The sequence below is a fragment of the Aulonocara stuartgranti genome (assembly GCF_965226115.1).
Source record: "Aulonocara stuartgranti genome assembly, chromosome: 22".
In the NCBI taxonomy this organism is placed as follows: Eukaryota; Metazoa; Chordata; class Actinopteri; order Cichliformes; family Cichlidae; genus Aulonocara; species Aulonocara stuartgranti.
This window is the reverse complement of record NC_138957.1, coordinates 11,562,349-11,576,440: the sequence shown is the minus strand read 5'-3', so window position 1 is coordinate 11,576,440 and position 14,092 is coordinate 11,562,349. Positions and strand designations below refer to the sequence as shown.

General features: G+C 41.8%; 1 pseudogene across 1 annotated transcript; it reads right to left on the bottom strand.

The window, feature by feature from the left end:
* Window positions 1-7,167: 7,167 nt before the first annotated feature.
* LOC309699600 (cbp/p300-interacting transactivator 3-like) lies at window positions 7,168-12,430 on the bottom strand (annotated as a pseudogene). Its single transcript, XR_014280800.1, has 2 exons — window positions 12,147-12,430; window positions 7,168-10,242 (listed from the first exon to the last, which is right to left on the bottom strand). The product of XR_014280800.1 is annotated as a cbp/p300-interacting transactivator 3-like (transcript).
* Between the last annotated feature and the right edge of the window lie 1,662 nt (window positions 12,431-14,092).

Below are 14,092 nucleotides of genomic sequence, written 5' to 3'. Positions count from 1 at the left end.
CTTTTTTGTTTGAAAAGCTTTTTTTTTAATACTTATTAAACACTTCAAAATAACATAATATAATATCATACATCATCATTCTCATATTATGGTATAATGAGGTCTTTATGAATGAGTGAACCTGTGAACCAGAACCAAAACCGAAAGTAGGGAGGTTGTGGTGGCCCACCAGAGGGCTCCACTCACACCCAGAAGGGGTTCTGCTGGTTTTTGGCGCAGTTTTTCCAGTTGTAATTTTGGAGATGAATAAAGTCAGAATGGAAAGTTACAGCTCCTGTGTTGTCTGTACCATACTTCCACAAGGTAAACAAGTCCCAGAGCGAGCAGAGAAGCTTCTCTCCCTCTCGGGCCTGGGTGGGGGCACTGCTCTTGAACTGAGACTTTTCAGCGCCTGATGGACTCTGTTCCTTTGTGAGTGCGCATGCGCCATTAGCGTGCTGCCTGCTGTAACCCCTAATTTCCCTCGGGATGAATAAAGTATTCTGATTCTGATTCTGATTGACACTGACTCGGATGCCGCGGTGGGCGCCGTGTTGGAACAGCTTGCCTCCGGCATCTGGCAGCCTCTTGCCTTTTTCAGTCGCACGCTCTGTGACCCCGAACGCAAGTACAGCGTTTTCAATAGAGAGTTGTTGGCTCTAAACCTCGCGCATTTTCATTTTTTTTCTTGAGGATCGCGGTTTCACCACGTATGTCGACCACAAGCCTTTGACCTTCGCTATGTCCAAGATTTCCGACCCTTGGAGCGTGCTCCAGCAGTGCCAGTTAGCGGCTATTTCGGAGTTTACGACGGACATTCAGCACATGGCTGGTAAGTCCAACTGGGTTGCTGACTGTCTGTCCCACGTGTTGGTTGACCTGGACGTCCTCGCACTTTGTTCCGCGCAGACAGGCCTCGTGTCGGAGGACATGCCGGTGTGTGAGGGTGGTCTGCGTTTGCTGTGCGACGTTTCTACGGGTTGCCCGCGACCGGTCATTCCCCTTTCGCGTTTTCGACTCTGTCCACTCCCTCTCTCATCCGAGCGTACGTACTTCAGTCAAGCTGGTCAGCGCCAGGTTCGTTTGGCCGGGCCTCCGGAAATTGATGAAGGACTGTGTGTTCCATGCCAGCGTTCAAAGATTCCACAGACACACGCAGGCGCCCCTCGAACCCTTCCGCGTCCTTGGTCGGCGTTTCGACCATGTGCATGTCAATCTGGTTGGCCCTCTTCCGCAGTCGCAGGGTTTCACACACCTTTTGACTGTGGTGGATCGCACAACCAGGTGGCTGGAGGAGGAGGCGATTCTGTTCCGGGCCCCGTGCACCACTGCCTGCCTGACGCTTTTGTTCCAAAATCGTTGGACTCCTCTCAGTTTGTTTTTGTCAGGCACGATGCTCATCAACCCCCCTTGCGTACGCTTTACAATGGCCCATATAGAGTTATTAAGCCGGGCCACAAGCACTTTGTTTTGGACTTCGGTGGTCGGCAGGAGGTAGTTTCAGTTGACTGGCTTAAACCTGCGCACGTTCTGCAGGATGAGAGCGCCCTGCGCCCGCCGGTGATCCAGGAACCTATGGCAGGTTCGGCCAGAGCTAGTGGGCCCACAGCCAGTTCTCCACCTCCTCGGTTCAGCTGTTCTGGCCGTTTGCTTAAACCCCGGGCTTTGGACTAGTGGACAGTTCTACTGGGTGTTCGGGGGAGGCATGTGTGGTGGCCCACCAGAGGGCTACACTCACACCCAGGTCGGGAGGAAGGGTTCTGCTGATTTTTGGCGCAATGTGTCCAGTTGTAGTTTGGAGATGAATAACGTCGGAATGGAAAGATACAGCTCCTGTGTCGTCTGTACCATACCTTCACAAGGTAAACAAGTCCCAGAGCAGTTCTGGGGACTGGCAGTAGCCCATGGCAGGGAAGAAAGAGTTTGGGAGGCTGACCGGGTTGCCCACAGGGACAAAACAGTTCAAGGAGGTAAATAAGTACAATTTTATTTTTATTACACCTCTTGAAAGATCACAAAGTGCTTCACAACAAAATAGCAGAGCATTAACAAGAAAAAAAAAGTTCACTGATCCATGTAGAGCTCTAAACGTCAGAACCACAATCTTGAAATAGACTTTAAATTCAATGTCGAGTCAGTGCAGCTGGAACACCAATGGTGTGACATTCAATTCCATTCAATTTTATTTATATAGCACCAAATCACAACAAAAGTCGCCTCAAGGCGCTTCATAGATACAGAGAAAAATCCAACAATCATATGACCTATGAGCAAGCACTTTGGCAACAGTGGGAAGGAAAAACTCCCTTTTAACAGGAAGAAACCTCCGGCAGAACCAGGCTCAGGGAGGGGCGGCCATCTGCTGCGACTGGTTGGGGTGAGAGAAGGAAGACAGGATAAAAGACATGCTGTGGAAGAGAGACAGAGGTTAATAACAGATGTGATTCAATGCAGAGAGGTATATTAATACATAGTGAGTGAGAAAGGTGACTGGAAAGGAAAAACTCAATGCATCATGGGAATCCCCGGCAGCCTACGTCTATTGCAGCATAACTAAGGGAGGATTCAGGGTCACCTGGTCCAGCCCTAACTATATGCTTTTGCAAAAAGGAAAGTTTTAAGCCTAATCTTGAAAGTAGAGATAGTGTCTGTCTCCCGAATCCAAACTGGAAGCTGGTTCCACAGAAGAGGGGCCTGAAAACCAAAGGCTCTCCCTCATATTCTACTTTTAAATACTCTAGGAACAACAAGTAGGCCTGCAGAGGATATTTCTACAGGATATTTCTAAATGAGAGTACTTAGTATTTAGTACTTAGAGTAATTTAATTAGAATCCTCACAGCTCCATTCTGAACAACCTGCAGACATTCCAGGGGTTTTTTCCTTTAGACAAATTAACAGTGAATTACAGTAACCCAAACATGATAAAATAAATGTATGAAAAACAACCAATCAGTTCAGAGCCTAACACAATGGAACTTAAGTTGGCAATATTTCAATATCTACCAGAGATTTGACATGAGCATCAAAAGTGAGAGTGCAGTTTCCCCAAGGCTCCTGATGGACAATTTAGCAAATGTCGCAAGAGGACCAGAAGCTTTCATTACCCCAGGCACAAATCTATCAGGGGCTCAAACAACAAATTCAGTTTTTTTCTTCATTAAGTTTGAGAAAGTTGTCAGTCATCCAGCCTTTAATAGAGTCTAAGCACCCATTCAAGATCTGCAGCTTAGAATTATCCTAGGGGTTAAAAGACATACCTAATTGAATGTCATCTGCATAGCAGTGTTAGCAAATGTCCTTAAATATCCTCATAGTGGCCTGAGGAGGGAGGAGATATAATAGAAACGATGAAGCCCCAATACAAAACCTTGGCTAAGAGAAGAGGCTGGGGACCTGTACTTAGAAACAACTACAGAAAAACACAGTTCAAACAGACATGATGTGAGCCACTTCAAAGCAGATACATCCAATATTTCAATCTATCAAGCAAAATGTGGTGGTCAACAGTATCAAAAGCACAGATAAGGTCCAACATCTGCAAAACAGAACATTTTCCTACATGTTTTTGTATCAAAATGTCACTAGACACTCTAAGAAGCGCAGCTTTAGTAGTATAAGCTCTATGAAAGCCAGATTGAAATTTGTCAAGTGTACTGTAGTTTGTCCAAGTCAAATACTATAAGCTGTAAGGTGTTTAGCGAATACCTTTTCTAAAATCTTAGCAAGAAGCCAGTAGAGCAGGCAAAACAGTTCAGGGGGAACATGGGAAGCCAGTAAACCCGAACCATTGGCCAGCATTGGTGGAGAAAGAAGCCATCTGGTTGAAAAGGAGGTGGAAGGTGGATGAAGAGACTCTCAAGGGTCAAAATGAAGGGTGACAGGACTGGTTGGGATCTAGGTCCACACATTTGGGAAGCTCAAGTAGCTCGGGATCGATAGGGTTATGGTTCAGGGTCAGGCAGCTCAGGACCTAGGGGCTCTGGCTTGGATTGGACAGGACCCATTCATGCAGTCTGGGATTCAGCTGGCCTTTCAAAAGTTTTTTTTGGTTTTTTGAAGATGCAGAATTCTCTTGTCCCGTTGTCCAATTGTTCTGAACTTCCTAAAGTCACTTCACTGAATATAAAGTCAGAATTACTTCCATTCCAACCTGTTCAACAAAGGACATCAGGGGCAAGAACACTGACTGACAAACTTGCTCAGAAGGTGAAAACTGACAAAATATAAACTCACCGTCAATTGCCCTTCATCTGGAGCTCCATGCCTCATCAAGAACACCATTGGTAATACACTACACCGTAATGTATTGAAATCTTTCAGCTCAAGGTTACCCTATACAGGGAGGCAGCTACAGTTGTAGCCACAGCTGCCCTGGGGCAGACTGACAGAAGCGAGGCTGCCATATCGCGCCATCGGCCCCTCTGGCCGGGTGCAGGGATTACGGATATCAGATTCATATCGGTATCGGCAGATATCCAAATTTATGATATCGGTATCGGTATTGGACATAAAAAAGTGGTATCGTGCCATCTCTAGTAGATAGTAGATGTAGCTTCTGATAATTGCCTCACTAACACCATGCATCTGAGCCACAATTGCCATTTTCAGCCCAGTTACGCCACCTGTCGTAAATTTAGGGCCATGTGGGGTTTTCGCTTTGCAACTTGTGATTGGTGGAACTGACGTGAACGCGGCATCATTATCGTGATTCTATTGGCTCAAATGATTAAAAAGCGGTGTCAATCTTGCAAATCGGCCAATAGAAGCCAATTCATTGATTCATTATTTTGGGCATTCAAACGAAATTAAATATTTTCTTCTGTTTACTTCCTAATAATTCAGCTGACACATGGTCTCTAGAGTGTGCCAAAATTGGACAAACTGCACAACGCCTGAATATTTATTAATTATTATTATTATTATCTATGTGCAATAACTCAACTGTATATACACAACACTATTTATTACATATTACTTTTTTTTTTAAACCGGCTTGTATATCTGTACATTTTATATATATATTTCTTTTTCCCTATGTTAATACTGTCCATATGTATATAGCGCTGCAGAACTGTACCCCCTCCCCCCCCAGCATGTTTACACTGAGTAGGAGATGCTCTGTATCTCATTGTACAACTGTATAGTGACAATAAAGGCATTCTATTCTATTAAATGTAATAATAATAATAATAATGGATACTTTATTGATCCCCATGGGGAAATTACTTGTTTTTCTCTGCATTTGACCCATTCACTCTGTGAAGCAGTGGGCAGCCCACTAAGCAGGCGCCTGGGGAGCAGTGTGTAGGGACGGTACCTTGCTCAGGGGTACCTCAGGGTAGCCGTTAAGTGGATTCGAACCGCCGACCTTCCGATCATGGGGCGACCACTTTACCTACTGAGCTATCCCTGTACAGCCATAGTGGTACTTTAATTCAGCTTGCAAGGCTTACATTTTAATAGATTAGCAAAGAATTATGTGCAGCTGCTTTAGACTTTCATTTAGCTAGAGTCATGAAGATGTAGCTGCAAATACAAGAAGAGAGGGAATGTTCAGCACGAAATGCTTTTGTTACCGCAGAACCTTCCAAGTTGTCCAACGTGATTGGAACAACCTTAACAGTCTGAGGTTTGAAGCCTTGATTATATCCTTCTGTTGCAGACATTGAGACAGTTATAGATAGATACACAGACAGATATGATGGCCAAGTAATCATTCCTGGTATACGTCTTTGAAATCTGCTTAGTCTGTAGTCCTTTCCACCTTTACTGACAGCTTGGTCAGCACTGTTCCCTGTGAGCTTTGGACTCAGACTTTGTCCCTGATTTTGTTTAGAAATTTCCTGGAGAGAATTTCAAGATGAAACTGAAAGGCAGTGGATTTGACTCTTAGTGGTCTCAGCAGTCTATTGGGGGAGACTGCATCATAGTGTACCTATGATGACTTTGGTCTCAGGGTTAACAACTATATGCAGATTAGTCAATGAGAAGTGATTTGAGTTCAATTTTATGAAATAGCTGATTGAACCACTGCAATTTTGAAAGCATCCTTACAAGGGCTTTAAAACTTTTGCACATTGCTGCATAGCATTACCTTTTCATTATTTAAATTCTTTTATATAGTCTTTGTTTTTACACCTTATTTATCTTTATTTGGGTTTCTCTCGTTTGTCATGAAGACAAAAATGTTTCCTAAGTCCAGCACATTTCTGAACCTGCTACATAGTGTTTATTTACAATTCATTATATTCCAGTATAAAGCCTATGTGTTTTAATTCGTTTACTCTAGTCATTTTAAAATAACTTTAATTGTGTAGGCAATGTAATGCAGGCTTCTTTCTTAGATTTTACTTAATAAAACATCATGGATTAAATGTCTAGAGGATGGACAACATTTTGGTTTGGGTTACTTAGCACTTGACTGTCTGCAACCCATGGCTAGTGGCACAAATCTTAGATGCTACTAGTGTCTGTCCTTCTACAGATTTGGGTTCCTGCAAGCCTGCACCAGTTCTCACTGTTTTCAGCAACCTATTAAAAACAGCTCAAGGACAAAATCCTGCCTTGACGAACACCATGTAAAACAGCACGTGTATTTGAGGTCTAGTAGTATGACTTTACTGCACAGCTAATTAGAATTTCAATTAGACTTTTTTTTAATCGTAAGTCCCCACAGAGCTGTTCTTTTAGAAAAATGGTAGAGCAAAACTTCTAGCTGGAAATGTGCAGTGAGCTCTTTATTCAGATCTAACAGAGAAATAAAGGCCTTAGGAGAAAACAAGACTTGTCATTTAAATGTGTCAGTGTGGGAGGATGTCTCTGTGAGCCATTTCAGCCATTTAGTATGTATGTATTTATAAATCTTTACTCTGGTATGCTGTTACTTTGCAGGTTGCTAAACTTTTTTTTAAAATTATATAACACAACGAATCAACAAAAACATTCTCTGTGTTGACAGAGTGCTGACTCACTACTATTTAGGATATGTAACTTGTACTTTGCTCTTCTGTTTGCTCATTGCTTATTGTGGGTGTGGAAGTCTTGAGAACCAATAAAAAAAGATCAGGCAAATAAAGAGCATCTCTCAAGGCTCTCGGTATATATCAACAGTGCTGTATCTTTATGACAAGTTACATGTTTGGCTCCTTTTAAGAGTGGTTTAAGAAATCACTGACATACAATTAAAAACAGCACTTTAAATAAATATTTTATTTGAAAATAAATACATTTTCTTCAAATATAATCAATAACATTACAAAAGCTTTGTGGAAGTGGGAAAGGAGGAGGATGAGGAGAATGTGTGGGGGAGGGTAGGCGGGTGGGTTGTCACCCAAATTAATGGTGTGTAATTTGGAATAAGGATTACAATCTCACATGTTTATCTACCATTGTAAGACAAGCTCCCACAAAGTACTGTGCTGTACATTCTCAGCTGCTTTGTAAGAAAGCAGTGGCATTCCTCTTGCATCCTTCAACACATGCAGTCCACTTGGTCTTAAAGCTTCAGGCCCTGCACCCAAAAACATCTACACACTTTTTCGCTAAACAAAACAAATAAACAAAAAAAGTAGGATATAATCTCTTGTCAATACATCAAAATCAACCACTGACTTACATTTATTTCTGACAATGCTTTTTTAAACATTTTTTGAAAGTACCTTAAATGTATCTAGATCAGCTTCAGCTCTAGTCTACAGTACAAAGATACAATACACAAAAAGGCTGCGCTTGTTGATACAGCGGTAATCAGAGGCCACTGTCTTGCTAAGGCCAGAAGAATTTCCACCTTAACTATGAGGTTGTGAGTGTGTCTGCAATTCTGGCAGGGAGAAAGTGAAGCAGAGTGCTGGCACTTATTCTGTCTTTACAACAGCATTTCAATGCCCATTGTTGGACTCAAGAGCTTCAAGATGGCAGATCTCCAGTGAGACGCAGGAATCGCAGCACAGGTGTGTTGGAACAGATTAACACAGTGTCGCCCTGGCTCTTCTGACAGTTCCACAAAGAGCACAGAAAGTTATCACGCATCCAACCTGCTGTGGAAAGGCTTCACCCTTGACCAAAAACCTAATTACTTTTAGAAAAAGTCATCATATATGTCCATTTTATAATTACTGAGTCACTAGAGAATGCACAAGCTGATCTCAGTAAAGACAAGCATGTGAGAACATGTAATTCAAATCCTGTCAGTAGAAACACAGCAGAACAAGCTCATTTATGGCAAAAAACATCAGCTTTGCTACTTGTTTGCTCTTCCAGTCTAATGAAATCAATGCCACAGGTAGTGACAGATTTAAATAATGATTAAACTAAGTGCTGCACAGAGTGCTGTGTCCACGCATTGTGTCCACAGGCCAAAATCTCTCTCTCTATCATTCCCTCTCTCTGCGCAGTCTCCTGATCGGTTTACCAACCGATGACTTTTGGGATGAGGATGCCCTTCGGTGGGATTTAAATACCTTATTCCACAAACGTACACACTAAGCACACAAAGACTGCAATCAAATGCATTTTTTAAAAATCCTGTTTTGGAAAACAAATGTAAGCATTAGCTATGCCACCAGTAACTGATTTTGTTGTGGGCCTAATTTTCCTTAACATTTTAAATAGGCCATAATTATGCAGTTTTTGAGATGCTAAGAGGGCATTCACCGTGCATCTGTTCTTGCAGTTCCATACAGCAGTAACCTGTCTTGTAACACATATATGAATGTCAGACATGGAGTGGTGAGACTTTGATGCACAAATAAAAGCTTTGTTAAAGCCAAGACTCAAGGAAATGTGCTACTTTGCCAATGTTTCAATCATAGTTACTTAGCAGGAAACAGATGCAATGCAGATTTCACCTAGTCAGTCAGTTAAATGACTGAAATAATGAAATAATCAATGTAGCACATTTTACCCACAAAAGAAACTAAAATGTGCCACTCTGGAATGATGCACAACTTCATTTCCCTGCTCTTCAAGGAAATGTCATCTTTTGAAGAAAGTCAGTTTTGAAGAGCCAGCCTTCAATATGCACACAAAAATCCTTACTTCCTCATATAAGCAAATTCAGAGAACTACCTTTTTATAAATTTGTATGATCTATAGTCTGCTACTAGTTAAAATTGTCATCAGAGATAAAACACTTTAAAAGATTAAACCAAATCTGGTGGACCCAGAATGACAGTCTTTTAGGTCAGCTTTTCTCATTGTGTTTGTTAAATTTACAATTGTCCAAAAGCCTTGGCACTGTAGGCACATGTGCTGTGGGCCAGATGGGTACAGACGGAGCCCGCTGCATCAGGATGCCCCATTTTGGCCAAAGGCAGCGGATCTTGCTGGCACCGTCTCAAAGCAGAGAAACCTGGTGTTTTTTCTGCGTTTTTGCCCATTACAGTTCTTCAACAACTCACAGGCATGTCATGGTGAAGTTGTACCAGACACTGTCATATACACAGATACAGAAATACCCAAACAGAACAGGGGGATTGTCTCCTCTCGCTGTGCTACTGTGGCCATTCAGTCATTCTTTGGGCTGTTGAATCTAAACAAACCAAACACTTTTCAACTAAATTCCTCAACAGCTCACTGTGCTCGGCTGCTGTTTGCACACAAAGTCTGATATGAAGTCAAACTCATTCTGTCCCAGGAAGAGCTCAGGAAGCTCCTGAATGCGATCTAAACCAAACTCCAGTACCAGTGAAGTCAGAACCTCCTCATCGATCAGATCCATGTCCATACCATTCAGCCCCAAAGGCCCACTAATGTGTTGCATGCTGGAAAGCTGGGCCGGGCCCATCCGGTACTGTGGACCATTCGGCAGATGGTGACCATTAGTTGAGCTCAGCGGGTGTCCGTGATACTGAGTGTTGAGTTTTTGCAGGTGCATGCTGGCCATGAGCTGCTGCGAAGTGAGATTCCCAGGGAGGTACTGCTGTGGGTGTCCTCCCTGCTGCTGCTGCTGCTGCTGAGAGTGCAAGTGGTGGTGCTGTTGCTGTTGCTGTGGACACTGGCCATTGTACATCATGTTACCAGACATCATTTGGTGGTGGTGGTGGTTGGCCATGGGAGCTCCATTCACAGGGACCATCCCTCCAGGTCCCACCATACCCGGTCTCTGTCTCATGGCAGCTTCCATATTGCTCTGAGGGTTCCTGCCATAGTGCATTACCTGGCCATTGGGCAGACTGCGCTGGCAGTTGTGCTGTGGTGGCCCATTCATGCCCATCCTGAAGCCATGGTTCATGGGCATCATCATGTGTTCAGCCATGTCGCCCTACAAAACCAATAACAACCAGCACAATATACCATTAGATTTGAAATAGAACCCATTGCATAAAGTAGACAAGTTTAATATATGTACAGTTTAAACTGGCAAGAACCCACTTTACATATTGCAAAAGTCCTATTTATTCATAACGACAAGTCAGAAACCAGCTTTTTAAGGGCTTTCTAGAATAACAAAATAAGAAATAACTCAAGGAGAACTCAAGCAGGTTTTTTTTGATTGCCAAGATAGCTAATGCTAAAGTTGTTAACTTTCATCAATGCCACTTTTCAATTAAATTTAACAGTTTGAACATCTTCCAATGATCTAATATTTGGCAAAGGAAAAAAAATCAATTGTATTTGGTACAATTCACCAAAAAGTGTTGCCAACAGGTTTATTTTGGGCTGGACATAAAAACTTTAAAAACCTGCATTACAAACAAAAGTTGTGTGGAAGATCTGGAATGCTGTATGTATTATACCAGCTTATCTAAGTAATTGTGCATCTTATCTAAACCTCCATTTTTGCATTTTCCATGTTATTTTATCTCATGTAGTATCACCATTGCATGTAATAATTTAGAGACATGAAATGTTCCTGGAGCTCCAGCTATTCACATATGATTCCCATGTTTATAAAAATATTTTTAGAGCAAAATAACAATTTAAGCCTGCAGCTATATCCAACGTGATCCTAAAAAGTAGGTCCCTACAGTTTTTTTCAAATAACACCTATAAACACATCTATATGTTAGCATGTATAAATTAAGACAGCTGAAATCTCAGTTACCAGTTAGAGGCACAGAAACACACAAAAACTGACTGCAGATGATGGAAAAACTACGATTCAGTGACCAAGTTGGGATATCTTGATCTTAGCTGATCAGGTGAGACCATTTTACTGTCATGCCTCTTTTCATGGGCTTTTGATTTAACAAAGGTGTGACACTGCATCACTTAATTCAAGTCCCTTGAAACAACAAAACAAAAAACCAAACATAATTGTTTCAAAACTTATTTTTCCTCAGCTTCTATGATTTCTGCTTCTCTATTTGAACACTTTAATTTCCTGTGTGGAAAAAAAAAAGAAAAGTCAAAGCCTCCAAAATTACACCATCAGTGAATTACCCCTCAGTCTCACACTAACAAGGGAGGGCAGCAATACCCTTGCAGCCCAAAGGACACAGAGAAATGCTTTTCAAGACCACCCCCCTCAACCTCAACACACAACACCTCTGTCCTTACTAAACATCGCACATTAAGATTTCCTACATGGCAAACAGATCCGACTCAGTGAACATAATTAGCTTGTTAAAATGATGACATTATTCCATGAGCTGCCTCTAAATGGGATGGTTGTGAAAACAGGTCTAGAGCAAACCATGAAAAGAATGCTTGAGTGTGGAAAAACAAAGAGGTTTCAGGTTTTTAAAATGCCACCATCCTAGAATGAACTCAGCCTTTGCCCCTGGCTGCTTGTATCAATTCAACCCTTTTAGTGCTGATAAAACAAGAGACTTTCCTCAATAGCCTAAACCATCCTTATAATATTCTGCTCTTGTGATATCTAATTATATCCCCTCTGTGGAGCTTATGTACTGATCGTTATTGTAATTCAAATGGCACTTTGATAGTCTGAGGGAGGGTAATAGTCATTATTACAGAAGCACGAAACCTCTTTTTTATCCACATCGTTACGGATTCTTTTTATCATTTGGTGCGATAAGACCGCAACAGAAAACCTATAATGCCGTTAAAGTAAGTGGCAAGGTGAAATATGATTGATTCCGTCCGAATCCAACCAGTCTCTCTATGTGTAATTATGTAGCGAAATACGAAAATACTCCACAGGACAAAGGCGAAGAGGTGCCTTTCAACCCGTTTTAAATAGCACCTATAGATGACACCTACCCGATATTTTATTGTGGAATCGGCTGAGAAGTTGGATCAGTGCCGGCGTAGTTCCTTCAGCTGATGCTCCGGCTACATGCAGCCCTGCGGCGAACTCTGCAATGTCTCGGCAGTCAGAGGAGTTTGTTTTCTGGGTCATCTCAGGGATTATGTACATCTATAAAGCACAGAGAGAGCGAGAGAGAGATAGGGAGAGGAGGAGCCACCTTCCTCTCCGTCTCCTTTGTTGCTATTGGTCCGCCCCCTTAATCACTGTGCAAAGAAACGTTCGCTAACTACTTCCACGGATACACCAGAGCAGAAGAGACCCGCTCAGCCCCGCTGTGATCTCGGGGTGATTTCACTGCCGCCTGCTTTCATTACACTTATACTTTTATTAGCAATGATCCATACTCTCTTAACTGGAAGAGTTCTGTGCAAAGCGCATCGGTAAAAACTGTAGGCAAAGCAAAAGCCCCACAGCTGTAGAGGAAATCATTTGAGCAAGGTGTTTTACAGCATTACCCCGGAATAGTTCTGTACTGTAAAGTCCACTATAAAGTTTCATTATAGAGCACTTTTTAAAAAGTGTTTACAGGGGAAAGAAACAGTAAATAAATGCGCTGTTCATAGAATAGGAGAACAGAAAAAAAACTAACCTGCTGAAAATTACAATTACAAAACAGACAAAGAGCAAACTGCTAGAAGGAAATGTTAAAACGGGCTATTACAAAAGGGACGGGGATTTAGAGTAAATTCCAACAAATTACTATTAAATTTCATTGTGTAACTTGTAGCTTGTAGATAAGCTTACAGACCTTTAGTCATTTCATCTCTCTGGTGCTAGGGCTGCTTTCCCATTGTGTGGCTTTCTCTTGCAACCTTTGATGATGCTTCTGGTTTTTTCATTACCATGGCCACTTTACATTCTGTAGTATTTTCCATAAGCAACCAACCCTCTGCTTCCTGGTCACACTGCCAGTCTACAACAATGGCCAATATGAGATACGTCAATGGACACAGTAGCATAAACCAAACCCAGGCTCTGAAACCGCTAACATCTTAATCTAGACAGTTTTTAAAAAACAAAACAAAAACAGATCCACCATACTAGCGAGGGTCCTCTATGCTTTCCAGTTTCTTGTGACTACACTAACTATGTATGCCATTTAGGCACACTTCAAAAAAAGGACTAACTACTTATCTGCGGTGTCTATGCAGTTATCTGTTTTCCTGTGCACAACCAAGTATAATACTCCTCTAAGTCAGTCTAAACTTCATGTAGGCTTTTCAGCTAGGACTGTGAAGGTTCTGCTTCCTTTGTTTTTAAGTGTAGGCATATGACAAGTTCACACTGCACTGCACAAGAAGGTCACCCTGGCACGTTCTTTCATGGACCTGGCCAAGCTTAAAGGAAGACTTGACTTTAGTCACCAACCAGTTGTAGCTTGCCTGCCAGTTGTCATTGGCAACCTATGTGATGTCATCTTTAATGACGTGTCATTAAAGACTACCTAAAACAGGAATGTAAACAAACAATGGCTGGGATGATACTGGCTGTCGTGTGTATGTAAATTAAAGAAAGCTAAAGCAACCACATAAGTCTATTTAGCTGGCTGTTGAGAAGCGTTCTAAAATAAGGATGTAGTTACTTTACACCGATACAAATTGCACTGATAATGCAATGATACAGTTGGTGATTTCTTTTTTGATTTTACATTTCATTTTCCTGTTTCCATGTTGTTATTGTGGAGTCTAAACATAGCATTAGGAATAGTCAGAAGAGCTACATTTATGAACTACATGGAACAGGCTACTACGCCTAGGGTTAAAAGTTTTAATGCCTTGGGCCAACCCCCTTGTGGACTTTATAAATAAAACATCAAAAGTGCAGAGATGTTTGAAAAGTTGCAATATGTTTTTGTTTTCAGCACCTTTTACATTCTTTTTAAAGTAAATGACTACTG